Raw genomic sequence first — 20,859 nt, forward strand, 5'->3', positions numbered from 1 at the left:
ATTGAATTAGAAAAAATAAAGAAAACTATACTAGAGCATGCAAGATCAAAACTTAAATCTAAGAAAAAACTAAGAAAAAAAAACATGAGAAATTGGAGCTTCTCTCTCTAGGAATTAACCTAAAACATGGTTCTACACTCCTTCTATATTACTTCCTACACTACTTCTACACTACTTAGTTAATTCCCCTTGAGTCTTGCCTTCAAATGCTTCAGAAGTAAGTTGGATTGGCCCCAAAATTGGCTTAAAATCACGAGCCATGTGTTTACTTAAGTAAATCACGTGCTACAACTCGTGCATACGCATTTGCCGTGCGTACGCACAACTGACAGATTTCTAAAACTTCGTTTCTTCATTATTCCTCAACTTTTGCATGTTTTTCTCTATTTCTTCAAACTATTCTTTCTCTCTAAACTTTAAATCACTTAAATAAACATATCAAGACATAGAATGGGATGAAATTGAATTAAATTTAGCAATTTTAAAGCATAAAAGCATATTTTTCATAATTAAGCACAATTAGGAAAAATTCATAAAAATATACAATTTCATTGAATACAAGATAAATTGATAAATTTCACTCTTTTTAACCCAAAATTCATCATAAAATACGGATTTATCAACCTCCTCATACTTAAACAATAGCATGTCCTCATGCTAAACATCAAGAAAGACAAGAACAAGGGATATTCAGACTTATTAAAATGAAACTATATATATCTATTCTATCTATCTACTATTTATTTATATTCACTTGGTCAAAACAAATCAATTTCCAAGAAAACATATAAACATAGAAGGCTAAACAATATAGCAATAAGTGCAATCTTATAAATCAATTTAAGTTCTAAAAAAGGTGTGATAACTTGCAAGATAAAAGATAATAAAAGGTGAAAACATAGAATTGGGCAATCGAACTATCCCTCACCAGATTTGTATATTCTCTAATTGCTTAAGTGTATAGGGTTGATTCACTCAATTCTCTTCTAATCTTGTTTTCTAAGACTTATTTTTCATCTAACAATCAATAATTATTCAATGTATGCATACAAGTATCATGAGGACTTTTCAAGGGTTGTAATGAGGATAGGGCCAAGGTAAGATTGCATTTGGCTAAGTGGATTAGAAATTGAATATTTGATTAACTTAAACTCCCACTTAACCTATGACAACCTATTCAACTCTAATGCAAAATCTAACTACCCATATTCATTTTTTCACACACTCATACATTCTTTCAATTCATATCACATACGCATTTATTTCTCAAACTTTTTTTGGGTAATATTTGTCCCCATTTTATTATTTTTTATTTCTTTTTTTCAATAACATAATATATACAAAAAGATTAATACATATGGTTCAACATTCAATGCATGAGTATGTTACCCAATTTCTGAAATTTTCAACAAAAATATAAAATACCCATTTTTTTCAACCAATATTTTCAAATTTTCTCACACTTAGATGATGCACACTCTCACTAGCCTAAACTAATCAAAGATCCAAATTTATGACATTTATTATTTTTTCACACAAGGATAATGTTGTGCTAAAAGTAAGAACAAAAGTGGATTAAATAGGCTCGAAATTGACCAACAAAGTTAGATAAAAGGATAAGGTCATTTGTGTAAGTGAGTTAAATCAACAATAGCCTCAATCATATAAATGCGTTCATACACCAAATATTGGACATAAAGAATCGAACAAATCAAAGATCACAATCATAGAGAGAGAATAACACACAATAATAAAGATAATAGTTAATATAATGCAACCACATATAAAGGCTCAAATCTTACTTGGTTGTGTGTTCTAGCTCTCATCTACGTTCCACAATATTTTCAAGTAAGTTCAATAAAAAACTAGAACTCAAATCAATGGGATGCCCTATAAATAAATGTCTTGAAAATTAATTATTTTGACTAAACTTATTATGTGTGTGTGTGTCTTTATATATATATATATATATGATGTGATTGGATGAAAAATTAAAATCCTAGCTTCTTTTCCTATTCTCTATCGATCCAAATCATCATATGCATGTAAAAAAGTAAACTAGGTCCAGTTAGTACATTATCCAATCACAACTAAAAGCTAAAGATATATACTAACCATATTAAAGAAAGAAAAATATGCAAAACTACCCAAAATAAAAATATGCAAATAAACTAAAGGGAAAACTAGAAAGATAACTAAAATATATACAAACCAAAATAAACTAGTGCAAAGCTAGAGAAGTACTCAAAATAGCGAAATACAACAAATATCTAGAAAACATAATAAAAATCAAAATGTAAGTGTTTGGAATGAAAAATTTTCACCCAACAGCCGATTTCTGGTTGCTCGACCTCCCCACACTTAAAAATATGCCGGCCTTCTGTGCAATCAAGACAATGCTAGAGCTCTACCTGACTTCACCTTCAGCTGGTGGATCTTACTCCTCCTTTGAGAGGGTCTTTGAATAATACGATGGATGGGTTGTGATGATGGTGATGGTGGTGGTGCTGCTAGAAAGCGTTCTCTCCATTCTCTATCCATTGCGGCATGTTCCTTCTTCTACTTACCTTACTGCTTATGATTACTCATCCTGAAAAATATATAATAGAATATATTCTAAGACAAGGAAGCATAGATTGTCGGAATAAGGTAATAATCACTAAAGTAAAGTGAGTTAATCAGTTTGTGACATTGATGAAAGCAAGTGTGTGAATTCTAAGTTTGCGCACGGTTTAGAACTCATGCACCAATTCTTGAAAGCTACGTCACAACTACCCAAAGTATGCATATACTCACTTAGTTTAATGTGACTAAGATGCTTTAAAGATAAATATTCAAGTTAAAGCAACAATCACTCAACAAGAAGCATAAGAACTTAGGCGAATAACCAAGCAATTGTGAAGTGGAAGGAGGAAAGAGAATTAACTGGATATGCAAGTGAAATTATGAAACAAAGTTAACTAGAAATCACACTCCAATCAATAGCATGGAAAAGAGAATTAATCGCATTGCCTATTTAACCAAAAAGTATGGAAACATGGTTGCTATGTACCTAGGAAAAGAAAAAAGGTTAATTGAAAAAGAGTCAGTTGTCATGTAACATAGCGAACATGACCCTTAGAACTTGAAAATTTTTTAGAAAGATAAATATAGGTGGTGCACGAAATTGCAATCACACTTTTACAATCCCGCACAACTAACCAGCAAGTGTACTGGGTCGTCCAAGTAATACCTTGCGTGAGCAAGGGTCGATCCCACAGAGATTGTCGGCTTGAAGCAAGCTATGGTTATCTTGTAAATCTTAGTCAGGATATCAGAAATTATCAGGATTGATTGTGAAAAGCAAAAGAACATGAAATGATTACTTGTTTTGCAGTAATGGAGAATAGGTTGAGGTTTGGAGATGCTCCATCTTCTGAATCTCTGATTTCCTACTGTCTTCTTCTTCAAACACGCAAGTCTCCTTCCATGGCAAGCTGTATGTAGGGTTTCACCGTTGTCAATGGCTACCTCCCATCCTCTCAGTGAAAGCGATTGCATATGCTCTGTCACAGCATAGCGGAATTCATCTGTCGGTTCTCAATCAGGCCGGAATAGAATCCAGTGATTCTTTTGCGTTTGTCACTAACGCCCCGCCTTCAGGAGATTGAAGCACGTCACAGTCATTCAATCATCGAATCCTACTCAGAATACCACAGACAAGGTTTAGACCTTCCGGATTCTCTTGAATGCCGCCATCAGTCCTAGCTTATACCACGAAGATTCCGATTAAAGAATCCAAGAGATAACTACTTAATCTAAGGTAGAACGGAGGTGGTTGTCAGGCACGCGTTCATAGTTGAGAATGATGATGATTGTCACAGATCATCACATTCATCTGGATTAAGAACAAGTATTATCTTAGAATGGAAGCAAGCATGATTGAATGAGAAACAGTAGTAATTGCATTAATCCATCAAGACACAGCAGAGCTCCTCACCCCCAACCATGGGATTTAGAGACTCATGCTGTGGAAGATACACAAAGAAAGGTGTAAAGTGTCATGAGGTCATAAGGTACTGATACAATGTCAAAAGATCCTATTAATAGTAAACTAGTAGCCTAGGGTGTACAGAAATGAGTAAATGACGTAAAAATCTACTTCTGGGTCCACTTGGTGTGTGCTTGGGCTGAGCAATGAAGCATTTTCGTGTAGAGACCTTTTCTGGAGTTAAACGCCAGCTTTCATGCCAGTTTGGGCGTTTAACTCCAAGTTTTATGCCAGTTCCGGCGTTTAACGCTGGAATTTCTGAGGCTGTTTTGCCACGCCGGTTTGGGCCATCAAATCTTGGGCAAAGTATGGACTATCATATATTGCTGGAAAGCCCAGGAAGTCTACTTTCCATAGCTTTTTGCCTCCGAACAGTTTTGGCATCTCACTCTATCCCTTGAAGTTCAGAATGATTGGCATCTATAAGAACTCAGAACTCAGATAGTGTTATTGATTCTCTTAGTTAAGCATAATGATTCTTGAACATAGCTAGTGTATGAGTCTTGGCTGTGGCCCAAAGCACTCTGTCTTCCAGTATTACCACCGGATACATACATGCCACAGACACATAATTGGGTGAACCTTTTCAGATTGTGACTCAGCTTTGCTAAAGTCCCCAATTAGAGGTGTCCAAGGTTCTTAAGCACACTCTTGTTGCCTTGGATCACAACTTTATTTCTTTCTTTTTCTTTTTCTTTTCTTCTTTTCTTTTCTTCTATTTTTTTTTTTGAATTTTTATTATTTTTTTTTGTATCCACTGCTTTTTCTTGCTTCAAGAATCAGTCTAATGATTTTAGATCCTCAATAACAGTTCTCTTTTTCCTCATCCTTTCAAGAGCCAACAATTTTAACATTCTCAAAACAACAAATTCAAGAGACATATGCACTGTTCAAGCATTCATTCAGAAAACAAAAAGTATTGTCACCACATCAAACTAATTCAACTAAGTTCAAGGATAAATTTTGAAATCCTGTACTTCTTGTTCTTTTGTGATTAAAGCATTTTTCATTTAAGAGAGGTGATGGATTCATAGGACATTCATATCTTTAAGGCATAAAATTTCAATTTTATTAATTATGAATTAAAACAAGACTCAAAAATAGATATAGAATGAGACTAGAAAAACGAAAAATAAAAACAAAACTCAAGAAAATAAAAAAAACGAAAAACAGAGGCTCCTAATGATAGAAGTTTTCACAGAGTTAGGACTCAACAACCTTGATTTTGAGAAGTGGATGCTCCCTCAACTTTAGATGAGAGCTTTTGGCGTTTCTTGGAGTTCACGCCCCTTGTCCTTCCATTGACTTCTTGGTGATTGGATGTTCAATAGGCATGAATTCATCTGCTTCCATCTTCACTCCAGCCTCTTTACAGAGCAAGGAGATCAGGCTTGGATAAGCCAATTTGGTTACAGTGGAATTCTTATTTGCAATGGTGTAGATCTCACAAGCAATCACATGATGGACCTCCACTTCTTTTCCAAGCATAATGCAATGAATCATCACTGCTCTCTTGATGGTGACCTCAGAACGGTTGCTAGTGGGCAATATGGAACGCCCAATAAAGTCTAGCCAACCTCTTGCAATTGGCTTGAGGTCTCCCCTCTTGAGTTGGTTTCGGACACCCTTTGAATTGGTTATCCACTTAGTCCCAGGGAGGCATATGTCCTCTAGAACTTGATCCAACCCTTTATCTACTCTCACCATCCTCCTATTGAAGGAATCAGGATCATCTTGTAGTTGAGGTAGTTTGAAGATTTCTCTTATTTTGTCCAGATGGAAGTACATGACTTTTCCTCTGACCATGGTTCTGTAGGTATGGTAAGCAGTTCCAGTCATTCTCTGCTTATCTGTTAGCCACAGATTAGAGTAGAATTCCTGAACCATGTTCCTCCCAACCTTTATTTCTGGATTGGTCAGAACTTCCCATCCTCTGTTTCGAATTTGCTCTTGGATCTCCGGATATTCATCTTCTTTCAGATCAAATTTAACTTCCGGGATCACTGACCTCAGACCCATTATTTTGTGATAATGGTCTTCATGTTCTTTGGTTAAGAACTTCTCTTGATTCCAAAGACTCTTTGGATTAGTCTCTTTCTTTCCTCTTGAGTTGGTTTGTTTTCCCTTGGGAGCCATGATCTTGATGAATCTTGGCTTAGTGATCACGGAAAAGCACACCAAACTTAGAGGTTTTGCTTGTCCTCAAGCAAAAAGGAAAAGAAAGAAGAGAGAAGAGAGAGAGGAAGAGGAAATTCGAATGGTGTGGGGAATGAGGGGTAAGAAACGTTCTTTTATAGAGTGGGGGGAAGAGAATTTCGAAAAAAAAGAGAGAAAAGGGTGAGTTTTTGAAGAAGATTTGGGATTAATTTGAAATGGATTTGAAGAATAGTTTTGATTTGTGAAGATTTGAAAGTGAATGATGAAAGGTTGAAGTGCATTTATGTAGAAGAGTATGGGTAAAAAGAGGAAAGTTTGAAAAAATTTGAGTTGAAAACAAAAATGTGGTCCCCCCACCTTTCTGGCGTTAAACGCCCAGAATGGCACCCATTCTGGCGTTTAACGCCCATTTGCTACCCCTTTTGGGCGTTTAACACCCAGCCAGGTGCCCTGGCTGGCGTTAAACGCCAGAAAACCTTCATCACTGGGCGTTTTTTTCAAAACGCCCAGGATGCTGCACACCTGGCGTTAAACGCCCAGAATGGTGCCCATTCTGGCGTTTAACGCCCAAAATGGCACCATTCCTGGCGTTAAACGCCCAGAATGGTACCCATTCTGGCGTTTAACGCCCAAAATGCACCTTACTGGCGTTTTTTCGCCAGTAAGCTCATTTTCTCTGCTTTTTGAGCTGAATCCTTCTGTAACTCTGTGAATTCCTTCATTTTTGATATTTGCCTCTGTAAGAACAATTCATACAACCTCCTAATGACTGGGTTGCCTCCCAGCAAGCGCTTCTTTACTGTCTTTAGCTGGACCTTTACTGAGAATCACTCAAGTCTCAGTTTTGAGCATTCCTGCTCAAAATTCCCTTCAAGATAATGCTTGATTCTCTGTCCATTAACAATGAACTTCTTGTCAGAATCAATATCCTGAAGCTCAACATATCCATATGGTGACACTCCTGTAATCACATACGGACCCCTCCAACGGGATTTGAGTTTTCCTGGAAACAGTCTGAGCCTAGAGTTGAAGAGCAGAACCTTTTGTCCTGGCTCAAAGACTCTGGTTGACAACTTCTTGTCATGCCATTTCTTTGCCTTTTCCTTATAAATTTTTGCATTTTCAAAGGCATTGAGTCTGAACTCCTCTAGCTCATTTAGCTGGAGCAGTCTTTTTTCACCAGCTAACTGTGCATCCATGTTTAGGAATCTGGTTGCCCAGTAGGCTTTATGTTCCAGTTCCACAGGCAAATGACAGGCCTTCCCATACACCAGTTGGTATGGGGAGGTTCCTATAGGAGTCTTGAATGCTGTTCTGTATGCCAACAGAGCATCATCCAAGCTCTTTGCCCAATCCTTTCTTTGGGCCATCACAGTCCGTTCCAGGATTCTCTTTAGCTCTCTGTTAGAGACCTCAGCTTGCCCATTTGTCTGTGGATGATACGGAGTTGCCACTTTGTGGCTAATTCCATATCTAACCATAGCAAGGTGTAGCTGTTTATTGCAGAAATGAGTGCCCCCATCACTGATTAGCACTCTGGGAACGCCAAATCTGCTGAAAATATTTTTCTGGAGGAATTTCAGTACTGTCTTAGTATCATTGGTGGGTGTAGCAATCGCTTCCACCCACTTAGACACATAGTCTACTGCCACCAGAATGTAAGTGTTTGAGTATGATGGTGGGAAGGGCCCCATGAAGTCAATTTCCCATACATCAAACAGTTCTATCTCTAATATCCCTTGTTGAGGCATGGCATATCCATGAGGCAGGTTACCAGCTCTTTGGCAACTGTCACAGTTACGCACAAACTCTCGGGAATCTTTATAGAGAGTAGGCCAGTAGAAGCCACATTGGAGGACTTTAGTGGCTGTTCGCTCACTTCCAAAATGTCCTCCATACTGTGATCCATGGCAGTGCCATAGGATCCTTTGTGCTTCTTCTCTGAGTACACACCTGCGGATCACTCCGTCAGCACATCTCTTAAAGAGATATGGTTCATCCCAGAGGTAGTACTTGGCATCTGAAATTAATTTCTTTCTCTGCACATGGCTGTACTCTTTGGGTATGAACCTCACCGCTTTATAATTTGCAATATCTGCAAACCATGGAGCTTCCTGAATGGCAAATAGTTGCTCATCCGGGAAAGTCTCAGAAATCTCAGTAGAAGGGAGGGACGCCCCAGCTACTGGTTCTATTCGGGACAGATGATCTGCTACTTGGTTCTCTGTCCCTTTTCTGTCTCTTATTTCTATATCAAACTCTTGCAGAAGCAACACCCATCTGATGAGCCTGGGTTTTGAATCCTGCTTTGTGAGTAAGTATTTAAGAGCAGCATGGTCAGTGTACACAACCACTTTGGACCCCACTAGATAGGATCTAAACTTGTCAATGGCATAGACCACTGCAAGTAACTCTTTTTCTGTGGTTGTGTAGTTCTTCTGTGCGTCATTTAGAACACGGCTGGCATAGTAAATGACGTGCAGAAGCTTGTTATGCCTCTGTCCCAACACTGCACCAATGGCATGGTCACTGGCATCACACATTAGTTCAAATGGCAATGTCCAATCTGGTGCAGAGATGACTGGTGCTGTGACCAGCTTAGCTTTCAGGGTCTCAAACGCCTGCAGACACTGTGTGTCAAACACAAATGGTGTGTCAGCAGCTAACAGGTTACTCAGAGGTTTTGCAATTTTCGAAAAATCCTTTATAAATCTTCTGTAGAATCCTGCATGCCCCAGAAAGCTTCTGATTGCCTTAACATTGGCAGGTGGTGGTAATTTTTCAATTACCTCTACCTTTGCCTTATCCACCTCTATTCCCTTGTTTGAAATTTTGTGCCCAAGGACAATTCCTTCAGTCACCATAAAGTGACATTTTTCCCAGTTTAAAACCAGGTTAGTCTCTTGGCATCTTTTCAAGACAAGTGCTAGGTGATTAAGACAGGAGCTAAATGAGTCTCCATATACTGAAAAGTCATCCATGAAGACTTTCAGAAATTTCTCTACCATATCTGAGAAGATAGAGAGCATGCACCTCTGAAAGGTTGCAGGTGCATTGCACAGACCAAAAGGCATCCTCCTATAGGCAAACACGCCAGAAGGGCAAGTGAATGCTGTTTTCTCTTGGTCCTGAGGATCCACTGCAATTTGGTTGTAGCCTGAATAGCCATCCAAAAAGCAGTAATAATCATGGCCAGCTAGTCTTTCTAGCATTTGGTCTATGAATGGTAGAGGGAAATGATCCTTTCTGGTGGCTGTATTGAGCCTTCTGTAATCAATACACATGCGCCACCCTGTGACTGTCCTAGTAGGAACCAGTTCATTTTTTTCATTATGAACCACTGTCATGCCTCCCTTTTTGGGAACAACTTGGACAGGGCTCACCCAGGGGCTATCAGAAATAGGATAAATAATCCCAGCCTCTAGTAATTTAGTGACCTCTTTCTGCACCACCTCCTTCATGGCAGGATTTAGCCTCCTCTGTGGTCGGACCACTGGTTTGGCATTATCCTCCAGTAGGATCTTGTGCATGCATCTAGCTGGGCTAATGCCCTTAAGATCACTTATGGACCACCCAAGAGCTGTCTTGTGTGTCCTTAGCACTTGAATCAGTGCTTCCTCTTCCTGTGAATTTAAAGCAGAGCTTATAATCACTGGAAAAGTGTCACCCTCTCCCAGAAATGCATATTTTAGGGATGGTGGTAGTGGTTTGAGTTCAGGCTTGGGAGGCTTATCATCCTCCTGAGGAATTTTCGAAAATTCCTTTGCCTCCTCTAGTTCTTCCTGATCAGGCTGAGCATCTTTGAAGATGTCCTCAAGCTCTGATTCCAGGCTCTCAGCCATATTGATCTCTTCTACCAGAGAGTCAATAATGTCAGCGCCCATGCAGTCATTTGGTGTATCTGGATGCTGCATAGCTTTTACAGCATTCAACTTGAACTCATCTTCATTGACTCTCAAGGTGACTTCCCCTTTTTGTACATCAATGAGAGTTCGTCCAGTTGCTAGGAAGGGTCTTCCTAGAATGAGAGTTGCACTCTTGTGCTCCTCCATTTCCAGCACCACAAAGTCAGTTGGAAAGGCAAATGGCCCAACCTTGACAATCATGTCCTCAATTATGCCTGATGGGTATTTAATGGAGCCATCAGCAAGTTGGAGGCATATCCGGGTTGGTTTGACTTCTCCAGTCAACCCAAGCTTTCTGATAGTGGATGCAGGTATTAGATTGATGCTTGCTCCAAGATCACATAAAGCTGTCTTGGTGCAGGCACCTTCTAATGTGCATGGTATCATAAAGCTCCCTGGATCTTGAAGCTTTTCTGGTAAGCTCTTTAATATGACTGCACTGCATTCTTCAGTGAGAAACACTTTTTCAGTTTCTCTCCAATCCTTCTTATGACTTAAGATTTCTTTCATGAACTTAGCATAAGAAGGTATTTGCTCAAGTGCCTCTGCAAACGGAATCTTTATTTCAAGAGTCCTTAGATAGTCTGCAAAGCGGGCAAATTGCTTATCCTGTTCCGCTTGGCGGAGTTTTTGAGGATAAGGCATCTTGGCTTTATATTCTTCAACCTTAGATGCTGCAGGTTTATTCCTTACAGAAGTGGTTGAAGAAGCCTTGTTAGAGGGATTACTGTCAGCACTCTCAGGTGTCTGATTCTCCCCAGGCGTCTGAACGCTAGGAATGGGTGAAGTTTGGGCGTTAAACGCCAACTTTTCCCCCTTTTCTGGCGTTTGAACGCCAGAACTGGGCAAGGAATGGGCGTTTAACGCCAGCTTTCCTTCCCTTTCTGGCGTTTGAACGCCAATAGCATTCCTCTCTGGGCTCTTACTGTCCTCAGAGGGATTTTGAACAGTGGTTTGGTCGTCCTCTGTCAATTGTTCCTTGTTTGGCTTTTTACTCTTTTGAGCAGTGTTATTCAGGGTCTTCCCACTCCTCAATTGAACTGCTTGACATTCCTCTGTTATCTGTTTAGATATTTGCTGTTTTGCTTGATTCAACTGCAGTTCTATGCTCTTGTTAGCAACTTTAGTTTCATAGAGCATCTCTTTAAAGTCTGCTAACTATTCTGTCATCAGGAGCAATTGTTGATTAAGCTCAATTATCTGTTCTTGAGGACTAGGGTCAGTGACTACTGCCATGAATGACTTCCTCTTTTGGAGAGAACTCATTGCTAGAGTACAAATATTGGTTTCTAGCAACAGTATCTATAAGCTATTGAGCTTCTTCAATTGTCTTCCTCATGTGTATAGATCCACCAGCTGAGTGGTCTAAAGACATCTGAGCTTTTTCTGTAAGCTCATAGTAGAAAATGTCTAACTGTACCCACTCTGAAAACATTTCAGAGGGACATTTCCTTAGCATACCTCTATACCTCTCCCAGGCATTATAAAGGGATTCATTATCCTCTTATTTAAAGCCTTGGATGTCCAGCCTTAGCTGTGTCATCCTCTTAGGAGGGTAAAAATGATTCAGGAATTTGTCTGATAACTGTTTCCATGTCTTTATGCTTGCTGTAGGTTGGTTATTCAACCACCTTTTAGCTTGATCTTTTACAGCAAATGGAAACAGTAATAGTCTGTAGACATCCTGATCTACCTCTTTATCATGTACTGTGTCAGCAATTTGTAAAAACTGTGCCAGAAACTCAGTAGGTTCTTCCTGTGGAAGACCGGAATACTGGCAGTTTTGCTGCACTATGATAATGAGTTGAGGATTTAATTCAAAGCTGCTTGCTTTGATGGGAGGTGTACAGATGCTACTCCCATATGCAGCTGTAATGGGGTTAGCATATGACCCCAGAGTCCTTTTGGACTGATTAATCCCACTTAAGTCCATAATGGACAAGAGGGAAATGATAATGATTGCAAAGAGATAAATTTTGTTTTTTTTTTTTGAATTAATCGAAAAAAAAATAAAATAAAACGAAAGAAAATTAAAGCAAAAATTCGAAAATCAAAAAGAAAATAAGATCAGAGCAAATTGAAAACTGAATCAATGAGTTAATTAAAAAGATTTTGAAAACAACAATTAAAAAGATATGATTGAAAAAAATTTTTATGAAAAAGATTTGATTTTGAAAAGAGGAAAGAGAAAAACACAAAAAGACACCAAACTTAAAATTTTAGAAAATCAAACACACAGTTTTCGAAAATTTTTAAGGGAAAAACACAAACAGGACACCAAACTTAGAATTTTTATAAATCAAAAAGGGACTAAGAACATGCAAAAATCGAAAATTAAAAGAAAAACAAAAGCATGCAATTGACACCAAACTTAGAATATGAAACTAGACTCAACTAAAAGACTCTAAACCAACAAAAATAAAACAGTCCTAATCTAAGCAACAAGATAAGCCGTCAGTTGTCCAAACTCAACAATCCCCGGCAACGGCGCCAAAAACTTGGTGCACGAAATTGCAATCACACTTTTGCAATCCCGCACAACTAACCAGCAAGTGTACTGGGTCGTCCAAGTAATACCTTGCGTGAGCAAGGGTCGATCCCACAGAGATTGTCGGCTTGAAGCAAGCTATGGTTATCTTGTAAATCTTAGTCAGGATATCAGAAATTATCAAGATTGATTGTGAAAAGCAAAAGAACATGAAATGATTACTTGTTTTGCAGTAATGGAGAATAGGTTGAGGTTTGGAGATGCTCCATCTTCTGAATCTCTGCTTTCCTACTGTCTTCTTCTTCAAACACGCAAGTCTCCTTCCATGGCAAGCTGTATGTAGGGTTTCACCGTTGTCAATGGCTACCTCCCATCCTCTCAGTGAAAGCGATTGCATATGCTCTGTCACAGCATAGCGGAATTCATCTGTCGGTTCTCAATCAGGCCGGAATAGAATCCAGTGATTCTTTTGCGTCTGTCACTAACGCCCCGCCTTCAGGAGATTGAAGCACGTCACAGTCATTCAATCATCGAATCCTACTCAGAATACCACAGACAAGGTTTAGCCCTTCCGGATTCTCTTGAATGGCGCCATCAGTCCTAGCTTATACCACGAAGATTCCGATTAAAGAATCCAAGAGATAACTACTTAATCTAAGGTAGAACGGAGGTGGTTGTCAGGCACACGTTCATAGTTGAGAATGATGATGATTGTCACGGATCATCACATTCATCCGGATTAAGAACAAGTATTATCTTAGAATGGAAGCAAGCATGATTGAATGAGAAACAGTAGTAATTGCATTAATCCATCAAGACACAGCAGAGCTCCTCACCCCCAACCATGGGGTTTAGAGACTCATGCTGTGGAAGATACACAAAGAAAGGTGTAAAGTGTCATGAGGTCATAAGGTACTGATACAATGTCAAAAGATCCTATTAATAGTAAACTAGTAGCCTAGGGTGTACAAAAATGAGTAAATGACGTAAAAATCCACTTCTGGGTCCACTTGGTGTGTGCTTGGGCTAAGCAATGAAGCATTTTCGTGTAGAGACCTTTTCTGGAGTTAAACGCCAGCTTTCATGCCAGTTTGGGCGTTTAACTCCAAGTTTTATGCCAGTTCCGGCGTTTAACGCTGGAATTTCTGAGGCTGTTTTGCCACGCCGGTTTGGGCCATCAAATCCTGGGCAAAGTATGGACTATCATATATTGCTGGAAAGCCCAGGAAGTCTACTTTCCAATGCTGTTGAGAGCGCGCCAATTGGGCTTCTGTAGCTCCAGAAAATCCGCTTCGAGTGCAGGGAGGTCAGAATCCAACAGCATCTGCAGTCCTTTTTGGTCTCGGAATCAGATTTTTGCTCAGGACCCTCAATTTCAGCCAGAAAATACCTGAAATCACAGAAAAACACACAAACTCATAGTAAAGTCCAGAAAAGTGAATTTTAGCTAAAAACTAATAAAAAATACTAAAAACTAACTAGATTATACTAAAAACATACTAAAAACAATGCCAAAAAGCATACAAATTATCCGCTCATCAATAGGCAAGCTCACATTTCAACTTCACAAATCATGCATTATGCGAAAATGAATGATTTAAAGTATGTGTAGAGCACATAGTCAAGAAAATAAGAGTCAACATGTCATCAAGGAAAAAACATAAGTAATTGATGATGAATAAACAAAAAAATTTAAAACAAAGCATATTTATTATCAATGCTTTCAAACACTAATATTATAAGATTGATATGAAAAATGAAATGTTCCATGCCTTATGTAACTCAAACCAATTAAGCATAAAGAAAGTGAAGTATACGAGTTACATAGGTTAAAATATGTCAAACTTGCAATAATAGGCAAAAGAAACCTCAAGCATGTAAAATGCGTAATTTTTGGTCACTTAGAGATTGAAAACAGCCACTTCAATGCATTTAGATAAAATTCTAGGAAAACAAGCATTGAAGCAAGAGATTGACCAAATTTTTTCATTAAATAGATTTTGAGGCCATTTGATAGTCATTTGGTATGCAAGGTCACATCAACACAGAATATCATCAATAAGAACCTTGCAACACTAATTTCCAAAATGCAGCCAATGAAACAAAAGCAGCAAGGTATTTCAGCAAAACAACAATAAACATTAATTCATGTAGCTAGACAATTAATCAATTGGGCTTAGCACATTTTCACAGCAATTTTAGCATAGTGCCAAACAATTTCATCACAATACCTCAACCAAATTGACATCCATATCAAGAATGAAGAATACAAAATAAATTAACCAATTCTTGCAGCAAATTCAGAAAAACATAAGAAAATAATAAATCCATCATCAACCACCAGACTCAGAATAATTCCAAACACATTACAGTAACAATGCAAAACCTATGAAACTAAATTAAACTAACAGCAACTAACAATTAACAAAAAAAAATCAACAAAAACAATTATTAAAACTAAACTAAACTAAATTAAACTAATCAGTAAACCAATCTAACTAAACAATTAACAAAAAAATCAACTAACTAGAAAAATTAATCTAACTTAACAGAATTACTAAAACTAAACTAACCAAACAGGATTAAACTAACCCAAAAAAAATTAAGGGAAAGAAAAAATTAAACAAAACCTAGAAGTAAACAAGAACAAGGTAGAAAAGAATGGAACAGCGGGCTGTGATAGAGAAGAAGATAAACGAAGAAGAAGAAGAATGGTGTGTGATTACAAATGGGGTATTCATTTTGAATTTGTGTGTATGCATCTTCCATGTGTACGCACGACTTGAAAAAATTGGAGGTTGTGTGTATGCATGATATGGATTTTTTCCCTTTTGCGTAATTATGAAATGCGCACGATTCTTGCATAAATTAATTTTGCTTCTGGTTTGGCATCGTGCGTGCGCACAGTATTTGCACGATTCTCACACAAAAACATTTTCATTCAGGAAAGCATATGATGCGTACGCTTACTCCATACATACGCATGAGTTGGTGAAAACTTAGGGGTGGTGTGTACACACAACATCGGGATTTGCAAGAGAGATGTGCACGCACCTTAGATGCGTACGCATGAGTTGAGCTCTATTTTTTGCATACTTTTGCACCATACTAAACATTCCAAACACCCAATAAGTTACCAAAATGATACCAAACATTATTAAACAAGCTAATTTATAAATTAAACCTGACAAACCTTTTTAAAAAATAAATTCAAATTATTAACTAACCACTTACAAAAGAGAAAATTAGAAAATGTTACCATAATGGCGTGTCTCCCACCTAACACTTTTATTTATTATCCTTAAGTTAGACATTTTGGTGAGCTCTTGTCATGGAAGCTTGTACTTGAATTCATCCTTGTACTTCCACCAATGCTTGGAGGTCACGTATGCTTCAAAATTCCAATTGATGTGCACCAAGCTTTGATTAAATTACAAACAAGTCAAGAGCTTCCAAAGTTGATGATCCTTACTAAGTATCCTGGGATTCTAAACCTTGTTTTTGCACCTGTCTTCTAGTTGATTACTTTGGTTTCATTCGGGTGACAAGACTTTTGAATTCTCCCTTGAATGCTAAACCATCCTCCTAGATCCATTCAATTGCGCATTGCACCAACCTCGGAACCTAAACCTTGAGATTTTAACCCTAATGAGCCTCGATTCATGTTGCCAACCACTACCTATCTCTCTCTTACTCTTCAATCCACAAATAGCTCTAAGTTGACTATCTATTTCTAGCAAACCATACACAAGTGGGCCAATAGAACTAAAGGATAAGATTTTTACCCACGCAAATGATGTGATGGATGGTGATGACTTAGAAAGAGAGGCTTCCAACGGCTTTAGCGATGTGATCTCCACTCCCTTTGTTCCTCTTGTATAATCTTCATCTCTTGACAAGCTTCTTCAAGTTTGATTCCTTGTTCACCAACTTCTTCTACACATTCTTCATTGTCTAAGTTATATATCGGAGGTTGTGCACGGTCCTCCTCAACATCAATTTCACACCTCATGGAAGAAGGTTCAATAATCCCAAATAGCACATTAGTTGGTGCAGAATCATCTTCACAAATGGAGCTTGTTTATTGCTCAACTTCTCCTAACTCTTCAACCACACCTTCCAATTCATTGATCTCAACCTTCTCCACATGTTGCAATTCATGTTCAACTCCTATTCATTCGCTTGAGATTTCAAGCTCTCTTTCACTTCACATGCTTCAATTGAAGTTCATTCTTCACATTCATCTGTGAAAGTGCTTGGATTGTTGCAAGAGCATATTGAGGCTAATTGGGTTAAAGCTTCGGCTAAAGTAGCCATGATAGCATTTTGACACTAGATTGATTATTGCTTTTCCTTTTTCGCCTCCCTTTGTTGTTGAAGAAAGAAGCGGAGAGTATCATCCGTCAACTCCTCTTCCTCTATTTGGGGCTCCAATCTCTCTTCCACACTACGCTCTTCGGTTGATTCTCCACATTCATCAATGGAAGTGCTTAATTTTATGAACGCAGTGAGATTTAGAGGTCTACAAATTCGACTATGGTCGCTACATAGTTTTCTTGCCTCTTGTGGGATTCCTCTTGCTCTCGAAAGTAGTCCATTAATTCCTTGAGACGATATGTTTGCTTTTGTTGCTCTTTGATAATGTATTTGGGATCTTCTTACTCTTGGGTTAATGGTTGGAGAGCTCCTTCTATGGAGGGTTGTGGTAAAAAAGATGGTTGATTGTGTTGGAGGTAGCCATCATGTCTAGGAGGTGGTTCATAAGAGTAGGAATATTGAGGTCGTGTATATGGAGGTAATTGTTCAATGGGTTCATGGGAGTATTGATGTTGGAATGACGGTGGTTTTAAGTATGGTTTATATGGCTCACATGGTTGGTCGTATGGTGGTGAATATGGATTAGGATCATTTGGAGGTGTTTAGTTGTAAGATGTGTAACACCCTACCATACAGAGTCTTATGCTTAAGTCATAATTCAGAGATGGCAAGGTATTACGACCTCTAAAATAAAAATTTAGTACGTATAGTAGTATGAATGATTGATTATAACTAGGAGCCTTTGTAGAAAAAGGGGTAAACAAAAACCAATCGCAACTCAAAGCGCAACACTCCGATCGATAACGTAACGAACAAGGATAACCAACGCGTGATTATATATATACAAAGGAGTGTCAAAAACAGGAATATCAAGACTCAAGATCCGGCTGCGAAGATAACCGATCCGAGCATAACAATATATACATATGATATAATAAGGAAAACCCCAAAGGAAACCCAAAGGGACATAAATACATAAAACCTATTCTCCAAAATCTCCCATAAGAGGAGTCATCACAGTTTGTATTATTTAATGGAGATAAAAGTATCTAAGCAAAACATATAAACCAAAACATAGCCCCGAGAACAAAGGATCTTCGCAAATCTAAAAGTCTCCAGCATGCCTCAGCGAGAAACCTCACGTCCTGCATCTGAAAACCACAAAATCCGCATGGGTGAGAACCAGAGGTCCCCAGCATGGTAACAGCTTCCACATATATAATACATAATAATGGAGGAAAGCCAAAGGCAATCCTAGAACTTCCTCCAGATAATATCAAAGCTTATAAACAAGCTAAACCATAAAAGGGCATCTGACTAAAGATTCTTCAGTCTAACTAATACTTCCCTTTCCAATTCCTTCAAACCTCCCAACCACCAGCAGGATATAATGTAGCAAACACAGTTATATCAAACAAGAAATGTACATATAGGAACAAGTAAGACATTTAGACAATTAGCAAGTTATATGCAGTCAAATAGGCAATCTCAAACAATTCATATAGTATGCATATGATAAATGCCTGTCCCTAGTGGCTGATGATATCATCTGTCGGTTATAGAGCCAACCCGACAAGTCCTGGTAGCTAACCATTGGACTGTCCCTCTGTCATGCATCCCCAACTCGAGTTATACTCGTCATAAACTTGATCATAATCATGATCTATATCCATCACCCTCTCTGGTGAATATTTACGGGGGCGAGCTCATCCGGGTCTTTCACAGTGCCCGGCCACACTTATGACATAGGGTCAGAAGAGCTTCGAGTCTCAACCTGGAGCACGTGGTGGCTAGTCACTGCTACTACCCAGGGAAACTCTTATCTCCGATAGTGGAAGTGCAAATCACAATTATCAATAATTCAGCATAAACATGCATGAATTCTCATCCATGGATCAACATCCATATCAGCCATCCGGCTCACGGTTAAATCCATAACCAGCCAATATTCATAGCATACACAGCTATTCCGGCTCACGATTCAATCCAGAACCAGCCAATATTCATAGCATACACAGCTATTCCGGCTCATGGTTCAATCCAGAACCAGCCAATATATAAACAATTACGGCCCTTCGGCCAATGGCATAACCAGCACTTCCACCACCATCCTCCACATCTCACATAATCATCAATGATCCTCATTGATTATTCATTTTCCCTTGCTTCACTCGCAAGTTACCACATCCACTAGCTCCTTCTCTCATAGCTAGGCATATCATAATGTTTTAAGATATAAGTGGTGAGATCGGAGGCTTAGAAGTATGAAATTTGGCTTTTAAAACTCAAAAATCAACTTTGGGATGAAAACAGGACCACGCGTACGCGCGCTCCATGCGCACGCGTGGATGGCCTCAAAAACTTCATCGACGCGCAAGCGTCATGCACGCTAACGCGTGGATTAAAAATTTGCCAATCGGCGCGTACGAGTCCACCACGCGTACGCGTCCACCACGCGTACGCGTGGGTACTCTCATGCCCCAGGCACAACACTGGCACAGTTCTGGCATGACTCTCTGGAAAATGGCTGGGCATTGGGTGCAGCACCATTGGCGCACCCGCGCACATCATGCTCACGTGTGGATGGCATTTTCGGGAAGAACGGCGCGCACGCGCCAAGTGCGCCCACGCGCAAGGGGTCATTCTGCTAAAAATTTTCTAAGTTAAAAGCTGCAGAATTCACCAATTTTAACCCCAATCTTCCAACGGACATAACTTTCTCATTTTAAATCATTTTTCACCCGTTCTTCGAACGGCATGGACATCCCGGATCCAATTTCATTTCTAAACAGATTTGGCACAAAACAGAGATCCGTAGTCCAAGTTATGTCCCGTCAAAGTATGCCCAAAAACCATGTTTTTCATAAAAACCACAAAGTGCCATTTTCAAACATGTCATTTTCAACTCTTTTCAAAACCAATCAAAACATGCCATTTTCATCCCTTTTCTTTGAAATCAATCAAAATATATCAAATTCAACATCAAGCCTCCTCAACTCACACATTGACACTTTACCACAAATTACAAAATCACTATCTCATCATTTTAACCCACTTCACCCAAGTGGCTCAAACTCAAATATATTGACATATCATATACTCTTACTCATGCCAATTCTCAACAACACCAATTCCAATAAATCATCATTGTACACAATCAATATCATACTCACCATCAACATGGTCCAACCCACAATTCAACCATAACCAATCATCAAGCATATATCACAACATGCATATTTCTCATACATCAAACCATCAAGGCATCATTAATCATCATCACATATATGACCACATCATATATCTCAATCATTCAACAACATCAACATTTCAATGCCTATCTTAGGGCCTCTAGCCTAAGTATTTCCTACCACATTACATATTAGATACGGGAAACCGAAACCATACCTTAGCCGATTTTCCCAAGCTCCACCGAAGCACTTCTAAACCACTTGTCCACAAGCTCTCAAGGCCTCAATACCTCCAAGAACAGATTTTTCACCACCAAACCCTTTCCAAGCTTTTCAAAATCACCACTCAAGCTCCAATATTCACATATACACAACCTAAGCCACAATCATCATACCCATACACAACATCTCAAAACCCAAACATCATAAAATCACAAATCACACTAGGGTTGAGAATCTTACCACACCCAAGGTCCAAGGAGACAAGATTAACCTTCTCCTTCAAGAGAGTTAGGTCCTATAACATCAAAGAACCCAAAATCTCAACATTTTTGCTCACAAAACTCGAAAACAAGGCTGGAATTTCGAACAGCAACACGTGGCTTACCTCAATATTGGTTGTATGGGTTTTGTAGAGCTCTCCGTGGTGAACGCGTGGCCGCAAACGGAGCGGCAATCGGAGCTCTAGATCAAAAGTTATGGTGGTTTGAAGATCAACCAAGGGAGAGAACTTGAGAGAGTGTTCTTCCTCCCTTTCTCTCAAATTTCATC

Source organism: Arachis hypogaea, chromosome 6 (genome assembly GCF_003086295.3).
Source record: "Arachis hypogaea cultivar Tifrunner chromosome 6, arahy.Tifrunner.gnm2.J5K5, whole genome shotgun sequence".
Taxonomy (NCBI): domain Eukaryota; kingdom Viridiplantae; phylum Streptophyta; class Magnoliopsida; order Fabales; family Fabaceae; genus Arachis; species Arachis hypogaea.